The following is an 11,534-nucleotide window of genomic DNA, read 5'->3' as shown; positions in this document are numbered from 1 at the left end:
TATTGTGAAGCTTGGGAGGTCGTAATATGACAGATCGATCAATCCACGCAATAGCTGGTGAAAAGAGGGACCGGAATGTTTTTTTGATCTAATACGATAATACTGATAAAACTACGAGGAAATTTAATACTTATTAGAATTTCGGATCACTTGGCAACCGAAACACTTGGAAAGGATACGTCAACATTATTTGCGAACCAGAATTATTAAATACATTTGACATTGAAAAGGGTTCACAAAATATTTTATAGTCATACGGGTGATAATAAATATTTCTACTAAGAAAGATTTAAAATATGAAATGTATACCTACGCTGTTACCTGTAAATGTATTCCGAAAAATGAACTCACTGTTTCCGCCGTAATCCGCGTTGACAATTGTCAGCACGTCGCCGAGAAAAGAGTCGTAATGACGATATAACTTACCCACAGAACAGATAATAAATAGAATACCGATAGGCTATATTCAATACGCCGCATGTTGATGGCGGGTTTTGAATGTGTGAGTGTTCTAAAAAAATGAAGCACGCATTATGCACGTACAATAGTGTCTGTACACCTTACGTACATATTACATGAGCGTAAATGCATAAACCGAGAGCAGTTTTCAGTATTCGACGAAAAACGTATTCTTGACACGTGTGTAAATTAAACCCGAATTCTTACTTACTCGAGTCCCTTGCCTGCTATCGCCTTACCCGTTATGTATTTCAGTTCCCATTATTTCTGAGTTCCTGAACCTACCTCATCTGCAACACTTACCAGTCCGGGAGGGGTACCAGATCCTACATCAGATCCCCGCCTCATTCGGAGATGGCTGTTAGTGCATGCATACTAAGAGGGTTATTCGAATTTTAATTTGGGTGACCCAGAAAAATGCTGGGTACTTAAAACACTAAACTTGGATATTAAATCATGTGCATCGCCAGTGAACGTTAGTGCGTGTATGAGCAGGTAGGTACCTACCTAATAATTATTGTAATCGCAATATTAATCAATGAAGTATAGAATTATGGCATTTTAATTAGATTTAGTGGTACGTATATATTTTGTTAGTAATGTATACAACACCATTCTCAGATACCTATACATTGAAGTCATGAAAGGAAGATAAAAAATACTGTACTTATAAAGAATGGAGCAGCATTTTGTCTAGGTATGTCACTGAAATCAACACTCTTGTTGTACTCTGAACATTAATAACAATAACTGCTTACCTACATATTAAAAGCGCCCGCGATGGTCGAGTGGTAATGTATCCGCTTCTTAAGTCGATGGTTTCGAGTTCAGATCCCAGGTCTGGGAAAATTAACATAGGTATTGTTTTTCAACGTGTGTTTGAATCTAGAGCATGTTTCTAAAAGGTTGAGCAAGTGGTTAACATAAATTTCTCGTAAAAAACACCGTTATGAAACACTCTTAGTGGAGCGGCCATGATCCACACCGGACTGTGGAGCCAAATAATAATATATTTAAACTTTTCTTAAAGTATTATTTGATAAGTATGTTAATTTACAGTGGATTGTAATAAAAGAATAATATTATATAAGTAGTAATATCTTTTATTATCCAAAAACCATAATATAACAGGCTGCCAACTACATTTTCAAAACAATATTTTTTTTTCAATATTGAATATACACACATAAATTATAAAAACATCAGAAACAAAACCGTCACCATGAAAGACCCTCCTTTTCCCCGCAGCGATGCTACAAAAGAGATCTATGCGCTGCTTGTCTCACATATCGCAAGACGTAGCAATATAACTAGGTAGGTAGTACGACCTTGTTCGTGCACTATGCCCCATCAGTGGTTAATCAATGACAGGGTGAAGTACGTAGAAAACTACAATAATCAGTAAGTATACCAAATTATTTTATGAGCACATCCAATAATTATATATCCAGGTATATCTATACTCGTTTTTTTTATCAAATTTCTAAATAAAAGGATAGAGGATAAAACTTAAATAATCATAATTTACGTGGGAGCGTACTTTTTAATGTGGGTAATTATGAAAATATACATGCATGAACCGATAAATTAGTGTTGGTTAATTTCACACTCCTAATAATTTTAAAATAACAATTCAGGTTTATGTAAACATAATTTTTTTAATTCTCCAGATGTTTGATAGTTTTAGCAGGAACCAACACGTAGTTTTAATTTATTCCGGTAAGAAAATCCAATACAATTTACAATGTCACAACAAGAAAAACAACGTTGATTTTATAAAAAATAAAATATAGTCACAGGCAACTTCATACAAAGGCGGCAAAATCAGTAGGTATAAATCAGATGGCATTATAAAGGTAGTCGTTTGAGGCGCCGTCCGGGAAAACAATAACTACTCGCAAATACTCTTAATATACAATATGTTCTACCCCTAGGGTCGCTTGACAAGATAGCATATATACACTCCTAACCTACATTTAAAAGGGTATTACCAGTATGAATCTTGTCATTTATATAGGCATAGGACATCCACATTATGGATTATCTTATACGATGGCCACGGCATAAGCGTCGACCTATAGCATCGTGGGTCCCAGGTTCGAATCCTGGCTTACATTCATTTCTCGTAATTATATTTTATAAGATTATTTACCATTATCTGTTATTTCATGTTTTTTAAGATAACCGAGTTGCGAGAATCTATATGAACAAACGTTGCATTTATATGGTTTTACACCTGTGTATCATTTCATGTCTTTTAAGACTAAAAAGTTGCGAGCATCTATATGGGCACACCTTGCATTTATGAGGTTTTTCACCTGTGTGTGTCATTTCATATATTTTAATTGACTAAGATGCGAGCTTCTAAATGGGCATATCTTACATTTATAAGATTTTTCACCTGTGTGCGTCATTTCATGGATTTTCAGATAACCAAGTTGCAAGCACTTTAAAGGGCACACGTTGCATTTATGAGGTTTTTCACCTGTGTGTGTCATTTCATGTTTTTTTAATTGACTAAGATGCGAGCTTCTATATGAGCATATCTTACAATTATGAGGTTTTTCACCTGTGTGTCATTTCATGGTTTTGAAGATTATTAAGTAGCTAGCATCTATATGGGCATCCTTTGCATTTATGAGGTTTTTCACCTGTGTGTCATTTCATGTTTTTTAAGACTAATCAGTTGCGAGCATCTATATGGGAATACCTTGCATTTGAGGTTTTTCACCCGTGTGTGTCATTTCATGTCTTTTAAGATCATTCAGTTGCGAGCATCTATATTTGCATTTATTGCATATATGAGGTTTTTCACCGGTGTGAGTCATTTCATGGAATTTAAGATGGCCAAGTTGCGAGCATGTATATGGGCATACCTTGCATTTATGAGGTTTTTCACCTGTATGAATCATTTCATGGAGTTTAAGATTACTAAGTTGCGAGCATTTATATGGACATACCTTGCAGTTATGAGGTTTTTCACCTGTATGAATCATTTCATGGAGTTTAAGATTACTACGTTGCGAGCATCTATATGGACATACCTTGCATTTATGAGGTTTTTCACCCGTTTGTGTCATTTTATGTCTTTTAAGATCATTCAGTCGCGAGCATCTATATTTGCATTTATTGCATTTATGAGGTTTATCACCGGTGTGAGTCATTTCATGGATTTTAAGATTACCAAGTTGCGAGCATGTATATGGGCATACCTTGCATTTATGAGGTTTTTCACCTGTATGAATCATTTCATGTTTTTTAAGACTAATCAGTTGCGAGCATCTATATGGGCATACCTTGCATTTATGAGGTTTTTCACCCGTGTGTGTCATTTCATGTTTTTTAAGATCATTCAGTTGCGAGCATCTATATTTGCATTTATTGCATTTATGAGGTTTTTCATCTGTGTGTGTCATTTCATGGTTTTTAAGATGACCAAGTTGCAGGCATGTATATGGGCATACCTTGCATTTATGAGGTTTTTCACCTGTATGAATCATTTCATGGAGTTTAAGATTACTAAGTTGCGAGCACCTATATGGAAATACCTTGCATTTATGAGGTTTTTCACCTGTGTGTGTCATTTCATGTTTTTTAAGACTAATCAGTTGCGAGCATATATATGGGCACACCTTGCATTTATGAGGTTTTTCACCTGTGTGTGTCATTTCATGGTTTTTGAGATGACCAAGTTGCGAGCATCTATATGGGCACACCTTGCATTTATGAGGTTTTTCACCTGTGTGTGTCATTTCATGTTTTTTAAGATTAGTAAGTCGCGAGCATCTATATGGACATACCTTGCATTTATGAGGTTTTTCACCTGTGTGTGTCATTTCATGGTTTTTAAGATGACCAAGTTGCGAGCATCTATATGGGCATACCTTGCATTTATGAGGTTTTTCACCTGTATGAATTATTTCATGGAGTTTAAGATTACTAAGTCGCGAGCATCTATATGGACATACCTTGCATTTATGAGGTTTTCCACCAGTATGTGTCATTTTATGTGCTTTGAGATGATTTATTTGCGAGAATATATTTTCTTGATGTTGATCAGCAATAAAGCCCGTGTGAATTACTTTGCGACTTTTAAGAGTACTTCTACATCCAAAAACTGCGTTACAAAAGCTGCAAATCAAATTACGTGAGAAATGTACTACTCTTTTCAAAATAAGTCGAAGTTCCTTCGGAGTCGTTCGTTCTGAGATTTCTATTTTAATCTTTTGTTCATCTATCGTCACTCCTGAATACTGTATCATTCTATCTTTGAATCCACCAGGCGAGGATTGTTGACACCTGTCTATATCGTGATGCTTTGAGAAAAAGCCTTTAGTAAAAACCTAGAAAAAACAAAAATATTCGAAGTCAATATTATTCTCAATTAGATTTTAAACTGTTCCATTTGAGTTATTTTTTATTCTTTTGCCTTTCAGCATCTTCAGACATTATACGTATAGTGAGAATGAAAATTACATTAAGAAATGGTAATAGTACCGACATAGATATTAAATACAAACAATGTTACGTTACGATCCGTTAATAGTTTAAAAAAATGCACCTACATGTAACATCAAAGGAAAATGCACAAAACAGACAATGACACAATTGTGGTACTGCTTTTGGTAATAATGTATAAATCTTATATAGTTTTGAATGCAAAATTTTAGATTGATGTGAATAAGATAGTTTCACTTTACTGTGTTTATTTATAATATTTCTTGATAAAATAATTTATGATCACCAGAATACCGTACATACTATGAGGCAGTTTAAACCCTGTTCGAAAAAAAAATTGTAAGCTTCGTGTAGTAACTAGTAATTTCTGTGTCAGTGTATCATTGAAGAGTGTGCATAGTGTCGGAAGATGCCAAAAGGCATAACCAATGTCACAAACAATATTTAAATTGAGAGAGTTTATATTCAAATTTCATCAAGCGACCTCGTTCAAAAGTATAAACAATGTTTTAATATTTACTAGAACGATCGTATCTTGGCTACGATTATAAAGTGTGTTATGCAGTGTTACATACTATATCGAGGTTCGGGGACATAGATTTATACCTGAAAGTGCGGGAACGAATATATATTCAAATTTCATCAAGCGGCCTCGATCAACAGTATAAACAATGTTTTAATATATCATACTTTAAAATTCGTGAGGACACGCATACTAAGCGTCGCATAGGGACGGCAGTTATCCAAAGAGCGACACTCTCGAGAAGGAATGAATCGGTTAATATAATTTACACATATAAAATGTTATATCATACATATCTATCTTTTTCTAGTCTGAGCGAAACAGCAAGTCGTATTTTAAAATAAATCAATAATAAATCCGTTTTGTTTTGGTGAAATGAACTATTCTGATGAATTTATTCGTCAATGAAAAACACTAATAAGTTATGTATTAATTTGTTGATGCTATTGTATAGATTGATCAACTTGCTCAACAATAATATCTACAGGTAGTAGCGTAAAGCCTACAAAAAATAAGAAAAATTCAAAGGGGAAGACAGAGGTTAACGCGATGGGAGAAATTATGAAAGTCTTGCTGAAAGGGGGAGACTGGCAGCAGATCATTAAACAACTAATAATTAAAGCAGTGGACTGGGTATGCAAACAATTCAAAGAAGGACACTTAAAGGAAATTCTAGGGGAGGTTCTGGAGCAAAATGGATAGTAAAAAACAAATTAGGATTTTACAATGGAATGCCAGAAGTATGAAGCAAAAAAAGGATGATATAGAACTCTACTTAATAAGACAAAAAATTTCAATAGCATTAATCTCAGAGACTTGGCTGAGGTCTGAATTAGACTATCTGAAATTCAATGATTACACGATGTATCGAAAATACAGAAGGGATGGATACGGAGGAGAGCGATTCTGGTGCATAAAACACTGGCGTCTAAAGAAGAAAGAAAGAAAGACGGAAGAGCTAGACAAAATAATTATAAAGCCATTTAACAGAATAGGAGTGAGGACCTGATCGAAGGATCCCCTTCTAGAAGAGAAGAGGCGATATGACAGCGAGTCGCAGTCAAAGCCTCGGTAAAATCACAAAAAAAAAAAAAAAATGACGCATTGTAGGGAAAAACTACATTAATGCGATGTATGTTTTGAAAAATTCCTTTAAAAATCCGTACAAAGTTTTTATCGTGAAGAAATCCTGCAGATAAAGACTGACGATGCAATGCCTTTCCAAACAAACTAAGAGGGCGATGTAGAACCATACTAAGTCCGCGCGTTAGTCATTTATATATGCGCCCTACTTTAACGGGCTGATGTCGACGACGAATTCGGTGACTAAAACATAATATATAATTTTTATTAGTATGCTCAAGTGGAAGAGAGAAGGGAAGTGGGACGTGTTTTTTTGTTAGCACAGCTGCTAAACGTCAACGGTTCTATGTGGCGCTCAAAGATTACAACTACCTACTGGTGGTTTATAATAACTTTTTTTATAAACTTAGGATTGTGTAACGAAGTCAGAAATAATACTTATGTATTATATTCGACTGTAAGATTGTTGCCTTTATATTCACTCATTAACCCAACGCCATAATATTAAAAACTTAAATAAATAAAGCAGTAAAACACCATTCTATTTTCACTAGATGTTTTACTTGCAGTAGGTACATCACTGAAAAATAAAAATGTGTATAACTTGAAATTATTTTATTTATATCAGTAGTCATGGTCACATAATTGTAGTTTGATTTGATATAAATAAAAAGGTTTGCTGCAAAAGAGATAAAATCATAATTCCGGTGTAAATGAAAACCATGGAACAGATTAAGAAATAGTATTACGATAGGCTATACCCCAAATCCACTACATTTTAACGCAGGGATTTGAATGTATCCTACGAAAATAAACCACACATTATAGACGCGCAATAGTGTGTGTTGCAAACTTCAATTACACCAATATTGAATGACCGTCGGTGAATTAACCATGAGTAGTTTTCAGAATAAAGGACAAGCGTTTTTTCGACACGTGTTTAAGTTTATACCATATTTTTCCACACTGAAGATCAGTGGCCACTTACTCTATATCAATTAGGTGTTTCAGTTTCCACTATATGAGTTCTCTGTGTAAAACATAACCATGAAATAAATTTTAATAATAGATGGTATCATTTATTTTAACAAATTCGCATTTTATAAAAATAAAAAAATGTGGGTTTATCTCTCACTTAAATAATAAATATAAGTTGGTAATTACTATTATTCTTTCCAATATTTTTAGATACGTATTGACACACACGGTGGCCGCGCGGCTTAAGCATTGGAACATCACGCCGTGGGTCTCAGGTTCTAATCCTGGATCTGGCAAGTACACATATTGTTTTTCGATTTGTGTGTGAGTCAGGGTATGGACCTAATATGTTGAGCAAGTGGCTGACATCCATTTCTCGTGAAAAACAAAACCTGTTAATACAAACCTCTACTTTGTGGAGGCCCATATGATCCTATTAAGATCAGACATGGTCTAAAAAAGATTTTTTCCCATAAATTCTCGGAAAAAATATTTAGTAGGTAGTGGATAATATATATATGACATTCTCAAGTCTTGTGTCTTTTTTGTTGAATAAAATGATTGTTCCGAGTGACACTTTTCAGTTCCCATTAAGTCTGTGTTCTCTGATTAGCCCTTATCGACTTATAAAGTTGGCTAGGTATTTCATCGGCTTTGATAGGTATAACATATTCTGAAGCTTGGGAGGTCGTAATATGACAGATCGATCACTCCGCGCAATAGCTGGTGAAAAGAGGGACCGGACTGTTTTTTTGATCTAATACGATAATACTGATAAAATACGAGGAAATTTAATACTTATTAGAATTTCGGATCACTTGGCAACCGAAACACTTGGAAAGGATACGTCAACATTATTTGCGAACCAGAATTATTAAATACATTTGACATTGAAAAGGGTGCATAAATTATTTTACAGTCATACGGGTGATAATAAATATTTCTACTAAGAAAGATTTAAAATATTAAATGTATACCTACGCTGTTACCTGTAAATGTATTCCGAAAAATGAACTCACTGTTTCCGCCGTAATCCGCGTTGACAATTGTCAGCACGTCGCCGAGAAAAGAGTCGTAAAGACGATATAACTTACCCACAGAACAGATAATAAATAGAATACCGATAGGCTATATTCAATACGCCGCATGTTGATGCCGGGTTTTGAATGTGTGAGTGTTCTAAAAAAATGAAGCACGCATTATGCACGTACAATAGTGTCTGTACACCTTACGTACATATTACATGAGCGTAAATGCATAAACCGAGAGCAGTTTTCAGTATTCGACGAAAAACGTATTCTTGACACGTGTGTAAGTTTAACCCGGATTCTTCCTCACTCGAGTCCCTTACCTGCTATCGCCTTACCCGTTATGTATTTCAGTTCCCATTAGTTCTAAGTTCCCTGAACCTACCTCATCTGCCACACCTACCAGTCCGGGAGAGGTACCAGATCCTACATCAGACCCCCGCCTCATTCGGAGATGACTGTTAGTGCATGCACACTAAGATGGTTATTCGAATGCAAAATGCCCTGCAAGATGCTGGATACTTGAAACAATAAACTTGGATGTTAAATCATGTGCATCGCCAGTGAACGTTAGTGCATCTTTGATCAGGTAGGTACCTAATAATTATTGTAATGATGATTATGGCTTTTTAATAAGATTTAGTGGTAGGTATATATGTTGTTAGTAATGTATATGTTACGCCAAATGTGCGAAATCGACTATTACATGAAATGGGCTAAATTTTGGCTAATTCATGTAATAGTCAAGCCTGTTGCCTTATTCATGAATAAGGTAAATTTTGTGCCGAGTACATGAAGTCGCCAGGGCATGGAATTCTTAAACTGTCAACATGACAGCAGAAAAAGTAAATTTAATACGGATGATTTTATTAGTTATAATTGGACATAATATAATATTATTAGGTTAGGTTGGATTAGGTTAGGTTAGTGACAAGGCCATAAAAATGCACGTCTTCAGCTGGCATTTATTGCAATAAATTTGTGACGTCACAACTTTTCAGTCCGACCTTAAATGTCGATTTTAGTTTGAAAATACGTGGCCTACCTCTAAACAAAGCTATAACAATTATGTAATGAGTCCCATAGTACAGTCTGAGCAGCTCATAGCCACTCAGAGTGAACTATGGATGATTTCTTTCAGATAGACCAAACGGTCTTGTAAGTAAAATGTAAGTAATTAAGAAGTCTAGAGTTTAAGGTTAAACATAAACCATTTCATGTAAATATGATATCAATAGCTAAATGCTGTAAACTAAAGTTAATTTATAACTATGATCTTCTTTGCACTATACAAAATCATTTTGCGTATATACGTATTATTTTGAATCCGCGCGACAGAAAATAAAATCAATAACGTAATTGATCTATTTTGGGTAATGTAAAATCTTTAGTACCTAGCATGACATTTTTATGGCATTCAATTGGTCGAATACGAAGACACTTTTGACCAATGGGCATCAGTATAAAATTATTAAACAAGAATGTCATCATTTAACTGGACTATGATTCGCCAGAAATGTTGTCATTTTTTCCGATAGCGTCCAGGATCTTAATTTAAAAATTTTATTTTGGGAGTGGGAAAGTACAATCCGCAGAGGAAGGTTGTGTTGGTTCGTCTGCCGGGTTAAAGTTGAAAATATCCACTCGGGAAGAAAGCTGAGATTTAACTGCGTAAATAGTGTGCATTCAATGCATTTATTAGTTTGCCGTGAGAAAGCCCTTGCTACGAATTGAATTCGAGAGGCACTTAAAGTGTAACGAAATTGTAATTATCTCGATTATTCCGCGTTTGATGTAAACAATTGCATCATTTTACGATGACATTATTCATCATCAGCCGCGTATGACAACCGGTTTGCAGTACCCTTACGAGGATTTAAGTGCTAAAATCAATAACCCTCAATCTAGAGGACGTTGACTATCACCTCATGAATATGTGTGACGTGTGTAATTAAATAAGTATTAAAATAAATACTTATATAATAAAATTAAGTAACTAAAATAAGTTTATAAAATAATTAAGTAATTATTTGAAGCTAAGATAAATTGTGTAATTGTTAATAAACATTTGAATATTATAATAAATCTATTTACTGAAATTAATTTAATAAACAAATAAATCAGTATTATCGAAGAAGTTATTTTTTTTATTTAAAACAATAACCCGCGATGTATTCTACGGAAAACATCTGATTCAAAGACAAGTGACAGGAGATCAGCTGTAATTGGTGATTACGTAAATATTTACGAAAGTAAATTTGATTTGAAGGTCAATTAGATAATTAATGACCTAGACGTCAACCTACTACTAGGTGACGATTCTAAGCAATAAAAAGTTAAATAATATTGTCACAGTGCATTCATATAGTGTCGGACAAGAACTTTAGGTAACCACCCTCTCTCAAATAAGATTGAGCTAGCTAAGCAAAGGTTCTCAATCGGTCTAAGGGCAGGGCCGGTTGAAGATTAAATGCCTTTGAGATTATTCCGGGACCGGGGTGTACGTCATTAGGTTAGGTTAGGTTTTGAAATTCTGAATTATTCAACTGAATGTCCATTTTGAGGTTTGCTAACAAGTGTCAACAATACAATGGACCATTGCATGTACGATACCCAAGCACGAATCAAATCGCGAAAATACCTTTTAATAAAATTCATCCGTTATCATATTATATTTCTAGTTTTTTTGCGCATAGTAAATGGACATGAACGTCATTTTAGTTATTGATTGGTATATTTTTATATTATAATCAATGACATTTGACACAAATTTGGTTAGTTTCTAGTTTGATTAGTTGCAAAAAATACCACCGGAGCGCGACCACCTATTTCGACCATAGATAATATACGTATATTTTGACCAATCCACGAGCATTTCACACATTTAGCTTAGTTGCAAAAAATACCACCGTAGCGCTACTATCTAATTTGTCCAAGACATGAAGTAGGCAGAAAAATCAACGCCGATTTCACGCATTCTCTTGATATTTTGTCTAATTCATGAA

The sequence above is a fragment of the Rhyacophila brunnea genome, unplaced genomic scaffold (assembly GCF_057557595.1).
Source record: "Rhyacophila brunnea isolate RB1 unplaced genomic scaffold, BYU_Rbru_1.0 scaffold_13, whole genome shotgun sequence".
Taxonomy (NCBI): domain Eukaryota; kingdom Metazoa; phylum Arthropoda; class Insecta; order Trichoptera; family Rhyacophilidae; genus Rhyacophila; species Rhyacophila brunnea.
Note: the sequence above shows the minus strand (reverse complement) of the source record.